This window comes from Leptidea sinapis, chromosome 36, assembly GCF_905404315.1.
Source record: "Leptidea sinapis chromosome 36, ilLepSina1.1, whole genome shotgun sequence".
Classification (NCBI taxonomy): domain Eukaryota; kingdom Metazoa; phylum Arthropoda; class Insecta; order Lepidoptera; family Pieridae; genus Leptidea; species Leptidea sinapis.
This window is the reverse complement of record NC_066300.1, coordinates 7,591,579-7,617,611: the sequence shown is the minus strand read 5'-3', so window position 1 is coordinate 7,617,611 and position 26,033 is coordinate 7,591,579. Positions and strand designations below refer to the sequence as shown.

Sequence of the window (26,033 nt, the reverse complement as noted above, 5' to 3'; positions counted from 1 at the left end):
AAATGAATAGAAAATGACACGCAACAAACAGGAAATTGTAGTTTGTTTGGCGGTTTTTAAATTAATTTACATCAGACCATACATACACGAGCTTTTAATGAAAATGACTAGCGTTATTTGACATGATGATTTTCGGATATTATTAAAAAAAAATGATATGACAGGTTTACATTATTTGGTTATATAGCTGATATCATCGTTTAAATTTAGTGATTTATCATAGAAAAGGAATATAGAATATAATGAATATTAATACAAAAATTGGGATCATAAGTTCTCTTACCTAAAAAATATACTTAGAACCAAAAAAGACATCAAAAATGACCACGGTTCTAAAGCTTTTTAAGCAATGAATTCACTTCGAATTATGTTCAAATATCAAATACTCGTATCAACACAGAAGTCGTTATTAAGTGCCATCATTATCATCATCAGCCGGAAGACGTCCACTGCTGGACAAAGGCCTCCACCAAAGATCTCTATGAAGTTTGGTCCTGTGCTCCCTCATCTAACGTACGTGATCTTGACCAATTCATCGGTTCATCTTGCCTACCAAAACTGCGACTTCCGGTACGTCTGACATACCCCTGACTGTCATTAATTGTCCCTAGGACAAATTCAAATTCAAATATTTTTATTCAAAATAGGATTTAAAATCACTTATTGAACGTCAAAAACTACCACCCATTCAAAAGAGACTGCCTCAGACCTGAGAAGAATGGGCGCAAGAAACTCATAGGTTAGTAAATATACATACAGACATAGGTTATAAATACGAAATATACGGTTATAAACACAAAGATGGTATAAATACGAGGGAGGCAATGAAAATTTCGGGAATCAAGGAAGTGACACAACATTATTATTTGAAAACGTATATATTGCTTTTCGAAGTATTCTCTTCAAAATTTGACACATTTTTCAATACGATGGAACCAATCATTGAAGCAACCATTCCATTCGGAAGTTGGGGTCTCCAAATTGGCCGTTTTGTAGGCGTCCACAGCTTCTTCAGGTGATGAAAATCTCTGACCACGCAATTTATTCTTTATTTTAGGGAAAGTTTAAAAATCATTAAGGCTTAGGTCGGGGCTGTACGGCGGATGGTCTAATAATTCTATGTTTTCTTGCTCCAAAAACCATTTTGTTCTGTGCGCGATGTGAGGCTCGCATTGTCGTGATGGAGGATGATGCGGCGGTTGCAGTTCTCTTTACGGAGTTCAGAAACGACCTGTGGCAAAAAAATGCTAGCATACCATTCTGCATTAACCGTTCTTTGTCTCTCAATAGGAATAGTCGCAACATGGCCAGTTTTGGAGACAAACGTGGCCACCATTTTTTTTGCAACACTCCGGAAACGAACATTTTTTTTTGGCTTTAACTCATTTTCGAACACCCAAACTCGTGACTGGTTTTTTGTTTCGGGTTCGTACGCGTATATCCAGGATTCATCACCTGATACGATGTTGTACACAGCATTTGAGGATCCTGCGTGGAATCTTTCGAGAGTTCTGACGCACCAAGTAACGCAAGCCGCTTTTTGCTCTTCACAGAGCAAATGCGGTATCCATCGGGAAAACAACTTTTTTACACCTAATTGTTAATGCAAGATTATTTGTATTTGACTCATGCCAATGTCTAAAGCTGCCTGAATTTCGCGGTATGTCACATGTCGATCTTCCTCAATCAGCTTACGCACAGCATTAACGTTTTCTTTGGTGACTTCAGTTTTTGGACGACCTTGACGCGGATCATCGGGGAGCTTGACACGTCCACATTGAAATTCAGCAAACCAGCGATAAATTGTGTTTTTTGGATGTGGCTTCATCACCATCCGCAGAAATCATCCGGTCAACACACTGTTTTTGTGTTAAACCACTTCGAAAGTCATAATAAATCATTGCTCTAGAATTTTCTCGAGGCAATTCCATTTTCTCAACGACTAAACAAGTTTGAAAAGACCTTGTGACAAGACCAAGAATCTTTTTTTAAATATATAAATGGTATTCGTTATTTAAAGCCAAGGAGTTTTCAATTCAAAAGATTTTAATATGACAGGAACAGTGGAAATATTCCATTCCCGATACTTTTAGTGCACCCTATGTATCGGCTGTATGTGTTATAATAAAAATATTTATATACCTTAGTAAATAATAGTACAAAAAATCTTGAATAAGATAGAAAGGCAAGTATCTATGTAAGTTAACTGACCTAATTTTAAAGCCACGTTTATTGCAGAACTAGGTCTATTAGCCAATCTTCAGTATACTCTATTTTGGTTTGTTTGTGATGGAGTGGAACAAAGAAAATACTATAATTTTTATACAACTTATAACAGAAAGACCGGTTCTTTGGGAAAACCAATGTAGGTAGAATAAAATAAAAATAAGTACAAAAAACTGGTTGCACTTCCTCGGCTTATATTTGAAATGAACCAAAAAAGGTGCAGCGAACGGACTGTTATGCTAGAAACATGTTGTTTTTTTTTAACTTGTTTTGTAAAGTATTTTGTAAAAATATTGACGTAGTGGACCCGGCTTTACAGTAAAGTTCAAATAACATAACTACCTAAAAAAGCAGAAAGAATTGTAGCTATAGTTCAGCCGCTTAAAACACAAATTTTATGTTTCCCCTATTACCCTAGTCATTTCTAAGGACGTTACCAATCATCTATTACATAACCATGAATCTAATAATACTAGAAATAAGGTATTGCTTTTATCTAATTCTAGTAAGCTCCATAAGATACATATTATGGCTAAATACATACACACTTATACACTTTTATAATAAAGTCCCAGCCACTGTTCAGGCAGTATTTATAAATAAAGTTAAATGTTTTATTAGAAAATGGTTCTGTCGTTAATCCTACTACTCTACAGCTGAATATCTAAGTGATCGGACAGCTTGGTACTAGATTATGATTATATTATAACAATAACAATTTCAGTACAATATTGTATATTTTATTTAAAAGAGCTCAAAAAAGATTGCTGGGAGAGTTTCTTGCGCCGCTTCTTCTCTCTCAGAACGCCATTTGTTTCCGAAGCGGAAGAAGCATCTAATATTATTAGAAATGACATCTAAAATAATCAGTTATGAGAAAGTAATGCCTTTTTTATGCTTTTTTTAAGATTTGATTGATAGGGTAAGTAAGATTGAGGTTGGTAGATTGCATTACTCTTCGTTGCCGACCATTGTATAATTGTGTATTATAGTCCACCTTCGCACGACACGCCACAAGTTAGGATATCATCCCCACCATTTGGATGTGTGGCGGTCCTTCAAAGTGCGGTTTTCAAGGAGCTTTCTTCCTAGTACTAAAAAGCTGTGGAATGAACTTCCTTGTGCGGTGTTTCCGGGACGATACGACATGGGTACCTTCAAAAAAAGCGCGTACACCTTCCTTAAAGGCCGGCAACGCTCTTGTGATTCCTTTGGTACCCGTACGCTCATTTGTCCTCCTATTCCATAAAAAAAAAATGGTGACCATCACAATCTAAATATATTATGATGTAACGAAAACGAGTTCTGAAAACTAGGCTTCATAAAATAAGTCTTAGACTCTCTTGCTGTTAAACAGTCCATGAATATTAGTTTAGTTAGTTGTATTAGTTTGCGTGAGTTGTTCAAAATAGATGTTAGATCTTAACTAATTTTTTTTAACGTTTTCACAGCTGGCACAGTCTACCTAGACGTATAAATGATTTTACGGCCGCTTTCAATATCCTATCTATACTTAGTTAAAATTACATTTCAATAACCTATCCACATAAAGCAATGCACTAAACTATATTGTACATAACTATGGATATATAAGATCTTGTCATTAAACGGTGACAGCAATATATCCGTATCTAGAGATACGTTATTGAAAACAGCCGCTAAGAAATAAGTAATCAATTTGTACCTAACTAACTGTCTGCGTATTACAATACTCTAATATTCTACGGAATTATTGTCAAGTCAAGAGTCAATTAATATATTAAAGGCCGAGAAATTCGGCGGATAGCGCAATTTCGAATTTTTCAACAGGCAGATAGAAGTTATCGAACGAATTAAGTCAATTTCGGGTGATTATATTTATCGGCCCCTTTGGGAGGAGGTTAAGAGCTATCGTTGGGCTAATTTTGACGTGTTTTTAAGTTTTTTAGGCTATATTTGTAGATAAGTCATTCCCTAGTTATAAGTGTATTATCTATGCTCAAGTCAAAAGATCTAATAACTATCATCTTTTGAAGACTACACACGTAATTTATGTTATAACTATCTAATATAGTAGAAATTGTAATATAATGGATATTTTTGAGACAATTGACGACTTCGCGATTGAAGAAGAAATCCATTACCTCAACAACAACGAAAACAATTTTAAATTGAAATAAACTGAACAAATAAACGAGTAAATTAGAGGTTTGTTGTTATTAATTGTTGTGATAAATGTCTTATGTCAAACAAGCATCCTTTGACCTTTCTCTGTCTTATGAATTAAATAATATATATGTCCATCTCGCTTGCACGTATAAAGTATGAAGATGCTTCGACAATACCACAGACAACTATTCTTTGGATAAAAAGCGATTGAAAAATTCAAAACTTTTAATCGTTAGATAAACAGCAAGTTAATTTTATTCTCTCGATAGTTATCTGGTGATTTATCTGAGGATTGAAAAATCGGCCCTAAATCATTTTATTGAAAAGGTAAGACCCTTAAACTAGTCCAAATGATCAATGTTGGGTACCTAGTCATTCGATCATTATTTGGTGTTTGAAATTTATTGTGTCAAATATAATAAAGATTTAATATAGTACTTATTCGACTAATGCCTAATAAAATGTAATGCTTGAGCGGATTCTTTTTACCCTTGAGAAAAATACAGATTCTTTGCCACAAAAGAAATTACTACAAAATAGCTACTTGAGAAAGACTCAGAGCTTTCACTAATGGAAACTGCTTTAATAAGATTTTCTTGATTTTGAATATCGTTTTGCAACACAATGGGACTGCAATAAATTATCTCAAAAGAGCTGAAGTTAATATTAATTTAATTACTAAGCGAAAACTTATTATTAATTTCGGGGAAACTATTAGTATTTTCTGATTTACATTCATTATTCTCGGTATATGCACGGACGAATAAAAAAATCAGGACTCCGTGTCACCTTACATAACAATGAGGCACCAAAACAAGCCGGTAAACGTGTAAATACATAGCCCCACGCATACACTTACACTAATACAAGCCGTGAGCCATTATGAGATTTGACATCGTCTGTGACAGATCAGTTTGCGTCGCAACAAAATATTTTTAAAATGCCGTCGTGCGTCGTGTAAAAACAATAATATAAAAGTATTTATGGATATATGATTATTTAAGGGAGAAAAAATTGTGTATCTGGTATATCCCGTAACAGCACACACACTAGCATAAAGGTGATTCACTTATTAATATCACGGCGCGGAGTCCTCCTTTTTTTACTCGTCCGTGGGTATATGTAATATAAAAGAGGGCCATCACGATCTGTCTGTCAAATTCGATTTATATGGTTTTTTAAACAATGAAATGTTATTATCAGGGAGCGTACATGTCATGCCGATGACAGGCGTATGACGCCAAGCTACATACAGGATGGAAAAAACGAATTGTTGGTTTTCATGACTATCTCTTCATTTAATTGTGAGTGTTATTTAGAGATAAATTAATTAGTTATAATTTATAACTAACGCATTTTGTTTCCATCCCATTATATACTTTACAATACCTAATGGCGGCTGTACACACTCGACGAGAGCCTCTCGCCGAGAGTCTCGGGCCAGTGGGCTCTCGTCAAAAGCATTCCTGTACACACTCGTTCTGTTAGTTGCACTGAAGTCTCCCGAGACAATGGACCTAGAATTAGCTGCTGCTGCTTGTCTTTGTGCTTTGAGCTATTATAATTTTTTACATGTTTACCATAAAAAGAAAATTCGTAAGCCATGGCGAAGAAGGAGATTGTGGACTGCAATAGAAACAGGTAAACTTAAATAGACCATAGTCTTTTAATAGTCGTATACGTGTTAGTTAAATAGTTTTGGAACCTACCTAATTCTTTATTCTTATTTTAGGACCACCATGGGGAATCAATTGGCTGAGCTATTGGCAGAACCCTCTGGCCAATTCGATAACTTTACAAGAATGTCTGTTACATACTTTGAATATTTACTGCATAAAGTTGCACCGATGATAACCAAGATGGATACACCGAAAAGAGAAGCAATTCCTGCGAAAATTTGACTATCAATTACTTTGAGAATTTTGGCCAGCGGAGATAGCTTTCAAAGGCTACATTTTCTGTTCAAAGTTTCAAGTTCCATAATTTCAAGAATTGTGCCTGAAGTATGCATTGCTCTTAACCGAGTATTGAAGGATCAAATTAGGGTAAGTGGAAACAAAAAAAATACATAATTACTCTTAAGCATTGTTTATTATAGAAAATAGAATTTGCCGGTGTGTGTACCTACTTAGTAATACAAAATTAAGCTTTACGAAAAGCCTGACCTAACACATCATTGGCTGTATTGTACTCTGGGTATGGTGACCTCAAGATCTCATCAGATATAATTTGTATTGTATTAATATCAGAAAAAGCCACGGAAGATGTTTAAACCCCTGGATCCGAATAGGAAGTAGATGACGATTCAGGCCGTACGTAGTATGTGGGTGATACGGCTGGATGTTGTATTTGTTGGCGTTGGGTTGGCTCTGAATATACAGTATACGTTGGTGAAGGACGTGTGAAGTGTGGAGGTGTGTTATTCATTCGCTTGATGAATAATCCATCTATTTCGTACATCATTTTTATACTGTCTGATTCAGATAGCTTACGCAACTTAGTAGCCAGAATCTTGCCGTAACGATCAAAATCATCTTCCACCGCTTGTGGTTTATTCAAAACTTTATTCAGTGAAGTCATTGCATCTTTCATCGTCTTCCCAGCTTCTTGCAGTTCTATTGGATTCTTACGGCGTCGCGGTATTGATGGCAACTGAGAAGAAGTCGTTGGATCTGAGTGATTGCTATCCACATCTTCATTGGAAATAACACTTTCTGGTGTAGCTGGAGACTGTAACAAAAAAATATTATATTGTATTTTTTTTTACACATGCCAGAGTCTCCACAGACATGGTCACAACTGGAAAAGGGGTTCAAAAACTTTCCAAGGTGTTTAGGTGCCATGGATGGAAAGCACATTGTAATCCAATCGCCTATAAATAGTGGTTCCGAATACTACAATTACAAAAGGAGTTTTAGTATTGTACTTCTTGCTTTAGTCTTTAGTTATTTTTGTTGAAATTGGAAGTCAGGGAAGAATAAGTGACGGCGGTGTGTTTCGTAATAGTCAGCTTTGGAGAAGAATATGCTCAAATAATCTAAATTTTCCTACGCCACGACCTCTACCGGGGAGTACAAGAGAAGTTCCATATGTTTTTCTGGGAGATGGAGCATCTGCATTGTCATCACATGTGATGAAACCGTACCCAGGAAGTCATAATGAAGGATCGCCAAAACGTATATTTAATAAGAAACTTTCATCCTCACGCGTACTCGTTGAAAATGTATTTGGGATATTAGCTTCAAAATTTAGAATATTTCGGAAACCAATACTACTGAACCCAGAAAAAACCACAGTTATTACAATGACATGTGTACTGCTGCATAATTTCCTAAGAAAAAGTTGTACATCATCGGCAATATATACACCTCCAGGAACAATAGATGTTTACAACAGTAACGATGAACTGGTAGTGCCAGGTTCATGGAGGAATGTCATTGAAGACACGTGTGCTATTAGACCTTTGTAACCAATACCACGAAGACCAACACTAGATGCAAGTCAGATTCGAGAAGAATTTACAACATATTTCTTTAACAATTACAATATGTAAAAGTTAGCTATTTAACTATAATTTCTACGTAGGTTATAGTTACAATACTTGCCACACTATTGCTACTATTATCTACGCTAATTAATAAATTCATAAATGAAAAATAAATAATGTTTACTTACTGGTGCATCCGTGTTCATAGTTTTTCTACAATGAACAATATCATTTAAGGACGAATCCATTAAATCGAAAGCAAACCATATTGGTTTATATACTGTTTCAGCTCCAGCTCCAGATTGTGTAGATGCAACAATCTTTCTTTTATGGCCACGGTATGTGGCCATAAGTGAATCTCGCTTTCTTTTTAAATCTACCGCGCTTATGCTCGCTTATGCGCATCCAAGCATCGTGCACATATTGTTTGTCCTTGTGTTTGGTATCTTTTGAGTTCCATAGTACCGGCTCCCTTTGAAAACACTCCAAAAATTCCAATTCACGTTCGTTACCACCAGACCATATTTTAACGCGTCTTCACCTAAACACAGTCAGCTGGCAATTGCGTGAAACGAGTGTATACACGTTCGCTCTCGTTTTTCTCACGAGGGCCAACAAGACCCTTTGACTCGAGCACAAAAACCGACAAGCGACCGAGACCGAACGAGGCGAGGCGAGGGAGACCGAGACGAGAGAAGAGCTCCATGTACACACTCGCTCTCGGCCTGCCTCGTGGTGTCTCCCCGAGTGTGTACAACCGGCATAATATTGTCGCGTAGCAACGCTTCGACGAACATGACGAGAGTTGTAACACTTCATGTCGTGTAGCAACTTACATGATGAGAGTTGTCTAACTTCAAGGCATTGATAATTTCGACAGCTCCGTCAGCAATATTCGTAGCTCAGTGAAACAGTGTTTACTTCAGACACTATAGACCCGGGTTCGATACACCTACCATTGTAGGGAATTTTTTGGGTGTAGTAAAGTGGAAATTTCTAGTTAGTTCAGGATTAAATCGAACAGAGACAAAAAGTAATTAAAACAAATTTCTAGGACAATTCAAATTTAAAGATGGAATGGGAGAATCATTTTGAAAATAGAACAGATCCGGGGGTATATAAGCCGTTTTAAGCGTGGCCTACGGCAGTTCTAGTTCAGACTCGAAAGTGTAAAGGAAAAGAAGAAATAGTGAAATGTGGAAAGTTATCCAGGATGAGAAGAAGAAGATAGAAGGGAACTAGTGTTAGGTGCGATGTGATCTGCTGAAGGCACTGCTCTTGACAAGAGGAACAGCGGCAGACCGGCGAAGTGCAAGTTCGAAAAGTGAACGCAAATAAAGACTCGTTCCTATAAGCGGAGTATTACTTCCAATCCCTGACCCACTCTCGTGTCAATATGATAACATGAAAATGAAACTGTCACTTCGGGAAAGTGAACCGAGCATACTGGCACCATTTTCGAAGACAGTGTGTACAGTAAACCGTCGCAAATATGTCGGTTTCAGTGAGTTTTACTTACATCTTTGTGCCGTTTGTTGTCGAGACACTTGCCCTTGGCGTCCAGAGGTGCGGGGAATGTATAAAATACTGTCTACGCACCTCAATAGGGCTGCTAGAATTCCAAGCGCTTGACAGCTATTTCAATCAATGAATCAGAAAAGAAAAATATGATTCATATTGTACAGTTTGAATGACTACAAGTCCATACAGAAGAACCACTTAAGCCAACTTTAAATGCAAGTTACAGTGAACTAAGCTTCTTAAAATTGCCGCGAGCGAAATAACACTTTAAAGGCAACGAGTAATTACTAACTGTAGTTAATAGAGACATTATGACACGTTCTTCAATTTTCTGTTTAAGCTATTCTGTATTTCTGTTTAAGCTATTCTGTATTCTCATTAAAGTTTTACCTCATTTGGGGCGTTGGGGATAATTATTAGAGTGAATTTTTACGATGCGCTGACGTTAGTTGATCAACTAAACCATGTATCACACTTCACCTATAAGCGTTTTGTAAGTCATATATGTCTCCCACAACCAATGGACAAGAATTAAATAAATCAAATTCAAATATTTTTTTTCGAAATAGGATTCAAAATCACTTATTGAACGTCAAAATGTACCACCCATTCAAAATTGACTGCCTCAGACCTGAGAAGAACGGGCGCACGAAATTCAGCGGGTTTTTTTTATAAAAATATGGATTACAATGTAATATCGTACAATAAACATTTATAATTAATGAGCCTGAGGGTGTTCGCTTCATTCCAGTCTCTGGTATGTAAACTTTGTTTATGCTATAGTAAAATTTCCCACACAAACGTTACATAACAATCCTTTTAAATTTCGTAACACATTTGTTTTGTACATTTTCTGGGATCACATTGTAGAAGATTATACATCGCCCAATAAACGACTTACTATCACACCTTAACCGAGTCGTAGGCATAGCAAGTTAATGTTTGTTTGTTATATACTTACTTAATAATAAATTGCAACATGCATAAGTTGTAAAAAAAGAAAGTCATTTCTTTCTTTTTGCAAAAAAATAATTTAACAATGAAAATAATATTTTTATTGGTTGTTTTTAATACCTTCTGTATTACAATATTCTTCTTTATACAAACGTAAAAAACGAGGAATAAAAACAATTTTAGAATGTTTCGTTACGTCAAAAGAGTATCTATAACTTTTTGCGTGCGTACATAAGTAGACACACTTTTTTTATTCTCTAGTAAAGTAAGTTAACTCTGCGTCACCCTAGCTAGGATCTCAAGAGAGAGTCTAGCATGTTTTATGATCATCATCAACTCAGCTGGAAGAAAGGCATGCTCTAAAATAACTCTAAAAAGCTTAACACTGAGTCCCTGGTAAATGTTGACTAAAACTAGCTTCAGTGGCTTACCCAAACCAAATTACTGGCGAGCAAGCATACAGTACATACAAAGCAAGCATTTCACCTTCGCACAACACGCCACAAGTTAGGATATAATCCCCACCATCTGGATGTGTGGCGGTCCTCCACAGTGAGGTTTTCAAGGAGCTTTCTCCCTCGTACTACAAAGCTGTGGAATGAGCTTCCTTGTGCGGTGTTTTTGGGACGATACGACATGGGTACCTTCAAAAAAAGCGCGTACACCTTCCTTAAAAGCCGGCAACGCTCCTGTGATTTCTCTGGTGTTGCAAGAGATTGTGGGCGGCGGTGATCACTAAACAACAGGTGACCCGTACGCTCGTTTGTCCTCCTATTCCATAAAAAAAAATAGTATAGCCATTGTAAAATACTCATTGATATAAAAGAGTTGCAGTTGAGTTTCTTTTAAGTTCTTATCACGAGCCCTACTTTTTGCGAACATACGCTAGATTCAATAATTGAAATAAAATATTTACAATGATGACTCAAAGGTGCTTAGTATAAGCCTATTTGAATAAAGTTAATTTGACTTTGACTTTGACTTCTCGGATATAGTTCATTTAAGACTAGACAGGTAGAATGGTAGTAAATTTATTTGGCCTTGCAGTGTATTACTTGACCTATAATGTTTGTGTTAATTTATAATGTTGAATGACGATTTTATTTAATAAAGTGATTTTTGAAATTAATGTTAAACTAATTTTACTATGCTATTGTTTATAACTAGCATTCAAGCAAGTCTTCGCCAGCTTGTACAGCCAGAATTTGAGTTTGAAAATTATATTTTTTATGAAATACAAGGAAAACCAAAGATATGCGTCAACAATGCGCTTTTGTAACACGATGCGAGATTTTCTGGCCTTTAAATTTATGTAATATTTATTAATAATAACTTCATAATGGTTCTATTACTATATTACAATATCATGCTGAAAAATTGCATTTATTTTGCAGTATTGCATCAAAAATTGAAGGACAGACCAGTGGGAGGCTCTTTTCACAGGATGCCCGCTAGATTATGGGTACCACAACGGCGCCTATTTCTGCCGTGAAGCAGTAATGAGTAACAGAGTTTCAGTCAGAAGGGCGCCGTAGCTAGTGAAATTACTGGATAAACGAGATTTAACATCTTATGGAGACGAGCGCAAATGGACGTTATTCCAGAAAAACGTTTCAAGCTATAATTATGTCGGAATTGAGTTAAAAATACAAAACTGGTCACGTGATTCGTATTAATGCATTGACAAAAAATGGCAGCCCTACTGTCAACCCTACCCACATGTTTGGAATACACTAATATTTATTAAACTTTAAACACAAATTCCTTAAAATGTGGTGTTTGTGGCTTGGAACGTTTTTCAGGAACTACGTCCAATTGTAGTGCCACTCAAAATTTTTGGATTTTTCAAAAATCCTGACCGGCACTGCATTGTAATGGGCAGCGCGTATCAATAGCCATCAGCTGAACGTCCTACTCGTCTCGTCCCTTATTTCATAAAAAAAACAAGTGTCTTTGTTGCTATCTGTACTATGAATAAAAAAGTGAAAGAAAAATTATAATTTCTCTCTCTGAAATCTTACATGTGCACTACGCAGTAAATTTTCTTTCACACATTCTTGAATTATTATGAGCTTTCAACGACGGACTTACATTAGTAATCTCTATGTGGTAAAAAATTAGTATCGTTGACCTATATTACAATAGCAAACAAAACTGAGTTACAATAATATTATCTCTATACGAGTCTTCAATATAAATATTATCAAAAAGTTTCTGCGTCTATAGGAATGTCTTTATCTCCATCTTTCCAAGCGTGGAATTGGAAGTGTGTTGGTAATCTTAATGCGTCGATCTTGCATTTTATTGATGCTCGCGAAGAGTACTGTGAATGTAAAATAAAAAAGTATTTAAAGAACGAAGTGTCGTCACATAAAATAAATGAAATGGTTTGACAAAGGACGAGAATCAGTTAATCAGAATGGGATAATTCATTATATAAGACGTATGTGAAAGTGGGTAGTAGTACAGATCGGCATACTCGATATATCGAGCGACTTTCGTTTTTGTGGTCTACTCAGTAGGGCGAGACAGTACTTAACTAAAAGCCACCGCCTTCAACTGTATAAGAGAAAATTCGGCCTCACTGTACAGTTCTTACCTCTGGGCGGGACCAGCTTCTTATGTTTGACTGCATAAAACGAAGGGCGGCTTAGAAACATCGATGATCAAGGTACCTCCGACCAACTTGTTTATTTGGCGTTGCGTCTCGAGATCTCCCTTATCTCTATAAGGGAGATCTCGAGATTGATCCTCTAACTACCACAGCCTGTATCGGCATATTTGGCGTCGAAATGTCGTGCGACGTTCAGTTCCGTGGTCACTTGGAAGACAAGGCCAAACTGGCCTAAACAGCTTGGTGTACTCAGTAAGGCTAGCCAGTACTTTCATGTAAGCCACCGTCTGCAACTATATAAAGGCGCAAATTCGGCCTCAAATGGAGTACTGTTCTCCCGTGAGGGCGGGCGCTCTCAAGTACCAGCTTCTTCCATTTGACCGCATACAATGAAGAGCGGCTTAAATCATCGACGATCTAATCATCTGCGATCGGTTTGATTCTTTTGTGTTGCGTAGAGATGTGGGTTCTCTCTGCATCGTCTACCGCGATAAAGTAACGGGGTGTGCTCAGAGGAGCTGTTCGGGTTGATTCCAGCGGCTGAATTCTACCTCCGAACATTACGTGCAAAGTACCACCCGCATCACGTTGACGTCTGGTATTCCACAACAGCGTGTTTTGCAAGAAATTTCTTGCCTCGCACAGCCATTTTGTTTACCGATTACCGACTGCTGTTTTCCCAAACCGAAACGACTTAGAGACCTTCAAGTAAAGAGCCTACTCCCAACTTAAAGGCCGGTAACGCATCTCTTGTTGTTGCGTATGTCCATGGGTGGTTGCCTCGGCACATTCCATTCACTGAGCCACTTGCCCGTTTGCACTCTCTAGATAATATTAAAAAAAAGACATTATTAGAATTGATCATCCACAATTAATGTCATTGCTTGCCCTTGTCAGTAAATGAGAGAAAAACATTAATTTACTAAGTGACTTGACGGTTCGTAGAAAGCAGAAACTCTACTAATTAAAACTTAGTCAAGAAACAGACTATTGGTCATCCACCGCGCCCAATCTATGTGCCCCAAATAAGTAAGTTTAAGTTTTTATAGGTAGTATTTGGTAAGCCATTACAATTATGGACCTATCTTAAAAATAGTGTTTTGATATTCACTAACGATAGTGTGGTTTGATGACACTAATGATATTTCGACATATTTTTTTATATTATTTTAAAATATTAGAAGAGTTGATAAAATTCATAAATTCCTAATGATGACCTAAAGATATACAGTAAGATTAATGACATATGTGATTCAATTCATATTCAAAGTGACTTGGATAGACTTTCTGATTGGTGCGATCTCAATAATTTAAAATTAAATCACTTGAAATGCAAAAGCATAACCTTCAGCAGAAAAATTAAAAATGTTGAGTTCGATTATAGTATCAAAAACAACATTTTAGAAAAAGTAAATCAAATAAAAGATCTTGGCGTGATCGTAGATTATAAATTAAGCTTTATACCTCATATTGACAATATAGTTAAAAATTCACTAAAATTGTTGGGATTCATAATCAGGAATACAAAGGCATTTAGAAAGTCTTCTACTAAACTAGCACTTTTTAATTCGCTTGTTCGAAGCAGACTTGAATACTGTTCTATTGCATGGAACCCATATTATCAAATACATAAAAATAGGGTAGAGAGAGTCCAGAAGAAGTTCTTACGGCACCTAGCATACAAGGATAAAATACATAAAAAGGGTAACACCTACACTGATCTTTTAAAATTTTATAAAGCGTCGTCACTGTCTGATCGCAGGGACTTAATTGATCTCTCTTTCCTAAAAAATGTTATAGATGGAGGGGTCGATTGCCCAAATCTGTTGAGTAGGGTTCAATTGGCGGTACCAAAGCGTAATGCTAGGTCACATGTTCTCAAAAAACTAACGTTCAGGCCTAGATTAACTAGATCGAACCTAGGCAGATCCGCCCCTTTGTATAGAATAGTTGTCACCTACAACAACTTGGTTAAAAGAGCTGGTATAGATATTTTTCAGCACTCTGCCCCATGTTTCAAAAAAGAAATCAAAAAAATTATGAAAGTACTGCAAGATGGTTAGTCATTGTTCGTAGTTATTGTTTTATTCTTTAGTTTTTTCTTGGTTATTAAGTAAGAAAATAGTTATTTTATTGTTTTATCAGCCTTTTGCTTGTGGCTTTAATTTGTAAAAATTTTATCAAAAATTGTTTTCAAAAGTTTTAGTTTAACAAAGGATGTATATAATACTATTAAGCATGTCGAGTTAGCCTGTAAGTGGAGTATACAACATTATAAAAGAATTTTTAAATGTATCTATAGATTAAGATAGTTGTATGCACGTTGGCTTCCTAATAAATAAAATAAAAATAAAATTCTCTGGATAGTAAAAACACCAAGATAATCTTTGAAAAACCTTAGAAAATCCTAACTATTTGTAGAGAATTTGGTGTTAATAATGTTTCAACGTATTAGAATGGAATAGAATACAGATAGACATACTCGGCGTTGATAAATCGAGCGACCTTCATTTCTGTGGTCTACTCAGTATGCAAGATACAGACTTTCATCTTTACAGATATTAAAAGTAAAAATTATGTATTACTTGGACCATTAATAAAAGAAAATATTATATATATTACATAAAAAAACTTCCGAATTCAGCATAAAATTCATTGATCACATCAGTGATGTATTGAAGAGTTCCCAGAATGAGAGTAGCAAAGGTTATACAGTTACCAACGAATTGCAATCACGTACTTAGATTTTTTGTTACAAAATTTTCGTTTCGGTAGATTTTTATTTCAAATACATTGCCAGGCTTTTGTCAGCAATCTAATCATTATTTGGCTGATTACTAGAGCGTTTTTTAACGGTATAAATTTGTGATTGCAAAGCTTCAAAGGAAAACCCATTTACTTGTCAATTTTATGTGAGCATTTGCAAAAACAATAAGCTGTGAATAAAAATTTCTAACGCGTAAAATATTTTACTGTTTAATGAACACACGATTATAAATATAAGTAAAAATAAATAGGTAGGTACCTACACACACACATCTATGAAGAAATAATATATTATGATAAATATTTAACACAAAATTAGGTATTGATAGAAACGACTATAATATAATATACTTATCACAATAATTAAATTAAAAATACATGTAACTTATCCGTTTACTATTTAAACAATAAGTTAATAAATTAAGAAACTCATAATGAAAAATGATCTATCATTTTAAAAACCAGCAGCCTATTAAAAATGTCATATCGATAATATAATATATTGAAATATTTTGATTGGTATAGTTACAGGGTTTGTAAGGATTAAATTTCATGCCCTTTTCACCAACGGATAGCGTAGTTCCCAGGGAAGGTTAAAGTATATAATTTGATAAGGTTTTGTATAAATTAACGATATTCGTTGGAGGTGTCGAATAAAAAAGAGCCGTCTGGGAGCTTTCAACGAAAACGCTGTCTAAACCCTTTGCGATAAAACAAAATAATGTATGGTGGAATTGTATATCTTAGATAGATCTACAGGAAAGTCTGCGAAGGCATATGTCTCTCTCTTAAGGATAACATACTATATCTATTTATCTGACCTCTACTCGCTGAAATGAATATTCCTACCAAATTTCAAGTCTCTACGCCTTTTGGTTCAAGAGATATCATAGGTGGATATCACCTATATTTAAATAGAGTAATGCCTGACCAATACATGATCGAATTTGTTAAGGCCGAACCATCGGACGTGATCTGGTAGCGCACCATATTCGATTATTTTTAATATTATGTATTTTATTTAGGACATAAAAATGCTCCATCAGAATACAATTCGGGAGCTGACATCATACAAGTCTAAACCTACTTTTCTAATAGTGGCTGACTGATGAACATCGGTAACAAAATTATTATTTTTAGATTTTTTTGAAATAATTTATATATTGATAGACTATATAGCTTACATTATACCACAGTGTCTGAAGACCAAGGTTGTCAACCAGTATGTTTTGCCTGCCAGTGATGACTTACGGTACGCAGATGTGGTCGCTAACTATAGGTCTGATGAGAAAGTTTATAGTCGCTCAGAGGGCAATGGAGAGGGCTATGCCCGGAGATTCCCTGCGAGATCGAATCAGAAATGAGGAGATCCGTAGTAGAACCAATGGCACCGGACATAGCCCAAATCATTGCGAAACTGAAGTGGCAGTGGGCAGGGCACATAGTTCGATGGACTGATGGCCGGTGGGGCAGAAAAGTCATCGAATGGCGACCACGTACCGAAAGACGCAGTGTTGGTAGGCCCCCCACAAGATGGAACGACGATCTGGTCAAGGTCACCGGAATACGTTTTATGGGGGCAGCGCAAGACCGATCGTCGTGGAGATCTTTGGGGGAGGCCTTTGCCCAGCAGTGGACGTCTTCCGGCTGATGATGATAATCATCTGATGATCATAATATTTCATATAAGACGTTAAAATTGAAAACTAACAGTAGCTAAGATGCTAACTTACTTTAAAGACCATACTAGTAATATACAGGTGAAATATTTTTTGAGTTTATTCATTATAAACAAAAATACACACCTACATATACAAATATTTTCTCTTTGTTTTATTCGTATAGATAGTACAGATATTATATTTATTATGCATAGACGATAATGCACCATTACTGGAACAATTTACATAATGATCTCAGCGAGGTGCTTTCAACGACTTCATATTACGTTAATGCAAGTAATAGTTTAACTAAATATTTTACTAATACGCATTTCATCATTTATTATGAATGTTTTATATTTATTTGAAACTTTATTATAAACTTTATTTTAATTTGCCATCAAATCAATATATAATCAACTTAAAAAGGAATGATACCGCACCACTTACTAGGAAATATTCTTGATTTAATTTAAAATTTAAATATTTTTATTTAAAATAGGATTTTAAATCAATTATTATTGAACGTCATTAACTATCAACCGTTCGATAATTATGCCTCAAACCTGATAAGAACGTGGGGAGGAAACTCAGTATAATATTTTTTCAAACTAAACTCTACAATAATTAAATTAATATTTGGTAAACACATAATTACAACCAATACGCATACACTATTAGGTGGTCAAATCGATTTGAATAAATTCAATTTTCCTGTCAAACATTTATATATCGTGTTATTTTGATGCTTAGATTTACTCATAAGAAATAAGTGAATACATTTTTAATACACATGTATAATACGACGTATTAAATATGTTAAGAAGTTAAGAAATAATATATTAAAATAAAATACGTAAAAATAATAATAAGGACAATATTGACACACTTTTTACAATAATTATCTTGCCCCAAATTAAGCATATATAGCCTGTGTTATGGGTTGCAAGACAACGATATATTTAATACAATATACTTACTTAAACATACATAAATACATTTAAACATCCATGACTCGGAAACAAACATCCATATTCATCATATAAATGCTTGCACCTACCGGGATTCGAACCCGGGATCTCTAGCTTAGTAGGTAGGATCGCTAACCACTCGGCTATACAGGTTACCTGTATAACCGGTATCTATTGATACAGAGTAAATTTTGTCAGAAAAATAGATTACCTTTTATCGTAAAATCCTTTCTAAAAGCCTTAACACATGATCGGATTTGGTACGTCCGGACCATCGGGCAGTCCGGTGAGCGTGGGATGGCACCTCGCACCAATTGATCCGGCGTCGTACTCGGTGCGGTCCTGCCGGTAATTATAATAATTTTGTGAGATGAACACAGCGACATACCATCGAATATGGTCCGCTGCAAGACCACGTCCGATGGCGGTACCAAATCCGACCATGTGTTTACGCTATTTATTGTGCTAGAAACCGAAAAAATCTGAACCCAATTGATCGATCGTAAAGCAATATTTGGTAACGGCAAGTTAATCGCATATAGCGGTATCACCCACAGTATCATCATCATCTGCCGGAAGACGTCCATTGCTGGACAAAGGCCTCCCTCAAACATTTCCTACACCGCGTATTTCTTGATTATTTTTAGTACTTCCGCATTATTTGAATTAAAAATTTAAATTGAATGCTATAGTAAAACTTGCCAGCGTTTCCCATGCAAAATATAAATACGTTTTTAAATATGTATTATAATTTATTATAGTATTAATTTAATGTATTTTAGTAATTAAATTAACATTAATATTTTAGTTACAAAAATTTAACATTTTGTAGTGTAGGTTTTTAATGTTTTTGAATTGGGGGTCAATTAGTTTGCCTGCAATAAAAGAATATTATTTTATTTATTTTTATTTATGTTGGTTAGTTTTTACATGAAACGGCACAACCTATTGAACATAACTCTTAGTAAAACACATCGCTAAATAATTAATAATCTCTTCCATATTATTAATTTGTTAGTATAAAGAGGAGTTTATTGCAGGCGTTTTATGCAGGATATTTCAAATCATCCATGGGAGTTAACTATCCAAAGTATAAATTAAAAGTAATTTAAACAACGTGATTATTCATTTCTTGGGCTAAATATTGTTTTGTTTCAATAAAATGTAAAAATATTCTTCTAATTAAATATCAATAATATTTATTCCTGAAAGATAGATTTTCTTTGGGTGCGCGAATTGTTACAACTGATTTATTTATTAGTATGTATAACTTAACTCACTAAAATTATATATTTTCTTCTTGGAAATTAGTTTTTTATGAACGATGTATTGTTACTTATTATGTTTATTCTAGCTTGCTTGCTCCTTTATTTCAGTATCTTCTTCTTCTTCTTCTTTAGCTGTTCTCAACCTCTAAGGTGTAGGCCTCCTTCAGTTTATGCCATCTTTATGGTCTTGAGCAGTTTCCAACCACTTTGTTCCCGCCAGTCTTTTGATATCGTTGTACCAACGCATCTGCGGTCTTCCTCTCGGGCGTTTCTCACCCCACGGTCTCCATTCTATCACTGCCTCGCACCACGAGCCATGCTTGCGGGCGACATGGCCAGTCCACTCCCATTTAAATTTTATGTATGTATGTATGTATGTAATATATTTATTCATGAAAGTTACAATTTATTTTTTAGCATGCCCCGCAAAACTGCTTACGTAGTTTGACTGCAGGTAATTCGCTTTACATAAACATAGCTTATAAATTATTAAGTAAGTATTATTTAAGTATATTTATTTAAGTATATTTAACTAAAAATTATGTTGTAGCAAATGCCAAAAATTTGTAGCATAATTCGATTATTTTTGCTTTCATAGATTTATAACTGAGTCTACTTAATATTTCAGTAGGATTTAATTATTGCTGACTTATATTTAGAGTTAAGCTTTATTTTATTCTGAAGGTAATTGTTTTCTGAGGGCAAGAAAACATATCTACATAATGAATCTTTGAGTTTTGAAAAGCAGACATTTTGTGTAGTGATGCACATACACCAATATTTATACTGGTTTAATATTTAAAAAAAAAAAAAATTTTTTTTAAGTTGAAGTCCTCGCTGGAATATATGTATATATCTACGAGTTCTGTCCTTACAGCCGCTATCCCAAGATATCGCCAACATAGCGCATAATTGAAACTATTTCATAACGGTTTATAATATAAAGTTTTTATTTTTACAAAAATAATTATGTCTACAGAGTATGAGAAGAATTTTTTTTTACATTTCTATCTTTTAAAAAATGAAAAAAAAAAACACCAAATTTACCCTAACTTTAACAGTTGGCAAATCATTTAAACTAGATAAAAATTGTATAAAAATGTATTTACTGTTTACGAATACTATTTAACATGACACAGTTTTGTTATTTTTGTAAAGAAAATTGTATTATGTTTGTAATAACTTAAAAATGCTTTTAATTCTGAATTAAAACTATTATCTTGTACGGGAAGGTAACCTAACTCCGCTCGATTCCTCAAGACCGTTAGCTCGGTTCCGGATAAAAGTGCTTTTTTACCTTTAAATATTAATTGTCATAGTTCAAAATGTCGCTAAAACTTTGTTCCTTTAATTAGATATATAATATCAATAAATTACTTAATCTAAATATAGAATTTACATTAATATAATTTAAATTAATAAATTTAAATCACTAAATTAAATTTAAATAAGATATATTCATTTACCTATAATTTCATATTCATTTAACAGCTAGTTAATGAATCATTCGCCATCACTAATTACTTCAAATAATCACATGCTGAGTAACACGCAAACACAAGAGTTTCAAAATAACCGACTACATTATTAACCGTAATTAAAATTCACCTTTACGTGTTCGTATTTAAAGTTTCCGAGACAAAATCGCCTCCATACTATATGTGCGCTCAGTACGAAGGCCCGAGCTGTACTGAAAGGTATACGAGGTATCAAAGATTTCCTGAAACAATAGAAGGTTTTTCAGCTACAGTTTTGATGTACACTAATGCTTTCATTTGACGTTTGCATGGATGTTTAAAAGAGAATCAGCAATGGAACATTGAAAAGTTTTACGCTCACTTAGGTTGAAGCAATTCCTTCTAAGCACCGTATATCCCATACGGTAAATGAGCTGATATTTTTTGTGAATAGTATTGTACATTAAGTGTATTTCCTGTACTCTATAAATTTGGAGATAGATCTTTTCATTTTATTTATTTTGTTGATATTCACGATATGTCGACAAATGTTTCACAAAACGTATTTCTTTATGAGTACAACGAATACATTTTTTATAAATAGAACACCCCACAAATTAGGATATCGTCCCCACCATATGGATTTATGACGTTCCTCCCCAATGCAGTTTTTAAGGAACTTTCTTCCACGTACAACAAAGCTGTGCAATGAGCTTCCTTGTACGATGTTTCGAGGACTGTACGACATGCGTAACTTCGAAAAAAGCGCGTACACTTTTCTCAAGGCTGGCAACGCTCATATTATAGAGGTCATAGGATGATTGTTAAATAGCAAGAAAACTAAATACATTAAATTTACCGTACCAAATGTCAAAAATGTAAATGCAAATGTTTTGTTAAACGGAGAGGTGATAGAACCGGTGGAATCTGCTATATTTCTTGGCATAACTCTAGATTCCAAATTACAATCCCCGTATTCAAGGATTGGCGAACAGACTTAGTTCTGCAGCATACGCGGTTAAAAAGATTAGACAGTTAACTGACATAGATACGGCGCGACTAGTATACTTTAGTTATTTCCATAGTATTATGTCCTATGGTATATTGCTATGGGGCAACGCTGCCGATATTAATACAATATTTGTGCTGCAGAAGAGGGCTATTCGCGCTATTTATAACCTAGGTCCTAAAGAATCATTGAGAGCAAAATTTAAAGAAATTAACATCTTGACTGTTGCTTCTCAATATATTCTTGATAATGTAATGTATGTTCATAGGCACATAAGTGAATTTGCCAGAAACTGTCATAACCATAATGTTAACACCAGGAACAGACATAAACTTATGATGATATTTGTGGGGCGATGTATATGCTTTTACAACAAGATCCCAGAAAATGTTCAAAACAAAAGTATAACGTTATTCAAAAGAATTGTTAAAAAACGTTTGTGTGGTAAAGGTTACTATAACATAAATGACTTTCTTAATGATACCAGAGATTGGGAATGGAGTGACCGCCCTCAGGCTATTAAATAATAAGTTTAATTGTACAATATTACTTTGTTAACATATTTATTCGATGAAAAAAAAAAGCCCGCTGAGTTTGTTGCGCCCATTCTTCTCAGGTCTGAGGCATTCATTTTGGAATGGGTGGTAGTTTTTGACTTTCAATAAGTGATGTCACATCCTATTTTGAATAAAAATATTTGAATTTGAATTTGAATTGGATTCTCTGGTATTGCAAGAGAATGTGGGCGGCGGTGATTACTTAACATCAGGTGACCCGCATGCTCATTTGTCCTTATCTTCCATATAACAAGTAATAGATAAAAAAAATTCAATCACTCTTAAGTTATAGAATGATATTACGCTATGAACTAGCTGACCCGAAAGACGTTGTTCTCTACATAATAAATAAAATAATGGTTTTGAATGAATTTTTCAATAATATTTCATAACATCAAAATATCAATAAATTCTCTGATAGAAAATATTATGTCCATACAAAACAAATATTGGAAAAAAAATAATAGTGGATCCCAAATCGAAATAAAAAGTATCCTATCTCTCAAATTTTACTAAACTGCACCCCATGAAGCAATCCCCATTAAAATCCGTTCATTCGTTTATGAGTTCACTGGAAACAAACATCAAGAGACTGCATTTATATATATTAAGATGTGGGTTCTATTTGTCACATGTTATAAATGAAAGCCAAAAGAAGACAAAATAAAATACAATAGGTAAGTTTTAGAAGAAAGTTAGACAGAAGACAAAATTTACGAAATACGGCTATTATATTACCGCATCAAATTTATGCAAGTGTTTTTATTATATTTAAATTATAAAAGGCATTTATTTTCTCTAAATTGATTCCTTTAGAATTCTTTTTGATGTCATTGCTAATACTATACGCTTCGGAAACAAATGGCGCTCTCAGAGGTAAGAAACGGCGCAAGAAACTCGCTCAAAATTCTATTTTTGCACTATTTTTATTAGCTTCACCTATAAAGGCATAAAAGGCATTTATTTTCTCAAAATTGATTCCTTTAGAATTCTTTTTGATGTCATTTCTAATAACTACTAGATACTACTACCGCTTCGGAAACAAATAGCGCTCTGATAGAGAAGAAGCGGCGCAAGAAACTCTCCCAGCATTCTTTTTTTGCGCTCTTTTCAATAAAAATATACAATATTGGACAATCATTTGAATCGCTATAAAATAATCACAATCTAGTCCCAGGCTGTCCGATCATTTAGATATTCAGCAGTAGAGTGTATGTATGGGACTTTATAATAAAAGTATATACATTTACCCTTAAAGCTATAACGTATCTTATTTATTTACTTACTTACCTATTTCGCCATAATAACAGAACAAAATTAAAAAAAAAATCAGATTAAACATGACCGAATCAAATGTTTATCGTTCTCAATACATTGCAATATAGAGCAGTACTATTGACCCAAGGAATACAGTTCAATCGAACTCTATAATCAGACTGAATTGAATGCTCGGTATTAAGTACATACAGTGCGTAATTGTATCCGGATAGCTTTTATATTTGATCTATCTTCTGGAGGACAGCGAGATTAAAGATAAATCCATGTGTCAATTACGATATTAATTGGACTCTGGATTATATGAATGAGTTGGTATACTTTTAATTTTAATGATGTTAACCGATTAATTAAATTTTCAGTCAGGCATTATCTTTTTGACTGTATACGTGTTAATTTTGACTTTGATCAAACTAATTACTAGAACTTTTTCATCATGTTTTTTACTTTCAGGGTAATGTTCCACTTGTATGACTCAAATCCTTTAAAAGGGCAACTTTGAATGAAAGGCTTTTAAGAGGTATACATGAGCCAAATTGTAGAATAGTTACTTTTTTACAGAAAATCGTGGTTTCCAATTGTGACTGGCGTATCCTATGCTTATCTATTACCACCTTGTCAGAGTCCCACACTGCAATGTGAGTACTTATCTAAAATATTTTGTTTTCTAGGAAAGTTTTTTTTTTATATTTTGTAATAACATCAACAGAACATTGTAATAATTAACTCAAACGTCATTAATTTTTCTTACACTACAGACATTTGGGTTATATTACAAATTTTTCAACCATTAGCAGACATAATCATGTCGGTATAAAAAAGTGTCGTTAAGTGGCAATCAGACATATTGTGACTGCTCGCGTGGGGCCGGCGAATATATTATTTTCGTTAAAAATACACTGATTAAGACAAGCTACATAATATACCAAACGAAAGGAAAAAAAATCCACATTAAACAAGTAAAAATATTTTAATATGAAGCTTTATCCTGTAAAATACGACAAGGCGTCAGATTGCGGTCAGCCGTAAAAATACACTCATTAGTAATAATCGAAATCTAATCTGTAGGACAAACACGGGTCCCCTGAGGATAAGTGATCACCGCAGACCATATGGTATCTCTTCTAACACCTGAGCAATCGCAAGAGCCATCAAAGAACGTTGCCGTCCTTATAAAGCGTCGAATAATCGTACATTATAAATTCGAAAACCGACTTCACTTTGGTACGTGGCAGGCGAGGATCGAACCCCCTGTTGAGGGCCAATACCTCAAACTATTGCGTCACCGCCGCGCCGGATTAAACATACTTGCCGATTATGTTGTAATTTGATAGTACAAATAATATAATAACTACATAGTTAATATTTTTTTATAAAATAACATGGGGGACTTAGAAGTCTTATTTTTTCATATCGTAGACGATATGAAAAAATATGTAATTTTACACATTTACTTTCCATAAGGGCACACAGGCGCGAGAATGTAAAACGTACTATCCTCGCGCCTCAATAACCTCGCCTCGGCTACTGGAAACCCAAGCGCTGGCAGCTATTTCGATCAACGGATCAGCCTTGCTATCCAACGCGGTAATGCTGCCAGTATTCTTGGTACGCTTCCACGTAATGAATGATATTTGAAATTTGAATAATTACTCTTATAATAAAGTCACTTTCAATTAGATGTTTATGTATTAATAAATAATATTTTTTATTAAATGATATTATCTTTAATAAATTATTCAATATTTCCAAATTCATAATAATAGTTATTTGAGTGTAATCACACGTCTTGACAACGTACAAGAAATAGGCAAAAAGCTCTGCAAGATTTCTCTCTCTAAAGTGTGTCAAAAAGAGACGTACAAAAGCTCAAAAAAGTGCTAAATCTTAGCTGATTCATACACGGCTTAATGTAATCAAGAGACTGAAGTGTCCGCGCAATCTGTGACTGGTATTGTTAAATGAAGATTTAACCGTAACGTATTTGAATTTTTTGCAGTTTTATATCAAATGGTAGATTTTAACTAGAAATGCAATTTAATATACGACCTGTATAGCCAAGTGGTTAGCGATCCTACCTACTAAGCTAGAGGTCCCGGGTTCGAATCCCGGTAGGCGC

The 26,033-nt window shown here is 34.6% G+C and overlaps 1 protein-coding gene and 1 pseudogene across 1 annotated transcript in view; both read right to left on the bottom strand.

Annotated features, from left to right (window-relative positions):
* Nucleotides 1–23,940, bottom strand: part of LOC126975462 (zwei Ig domain protein zig-8-like) — a 148,776-nt gene extending 124,836 nt beyond the window's left edge. The window contains exons 1-2 of the mRNA XM_050823380.1: nucleotides 23,930–23,940; nucleotides 21,083–21,336 (exon numbers count right to left, since the gene is read on the bottom strand). The gene's annotated coding sequence lies outside the window, so the exon portion shown is untranslated. The remainder of the gene's footprint in view (nucleotides 1–21,082; nucleotides 21,337–23,929) is intronic.
* LOC126975552 (uncharacterized) lies at nucleotides 6,393–13,326 on the bottom strand (annotated as a pseudogene).
* Nucleotides 23,941–26,033: the final 2,093 nt, after the last annotated feature.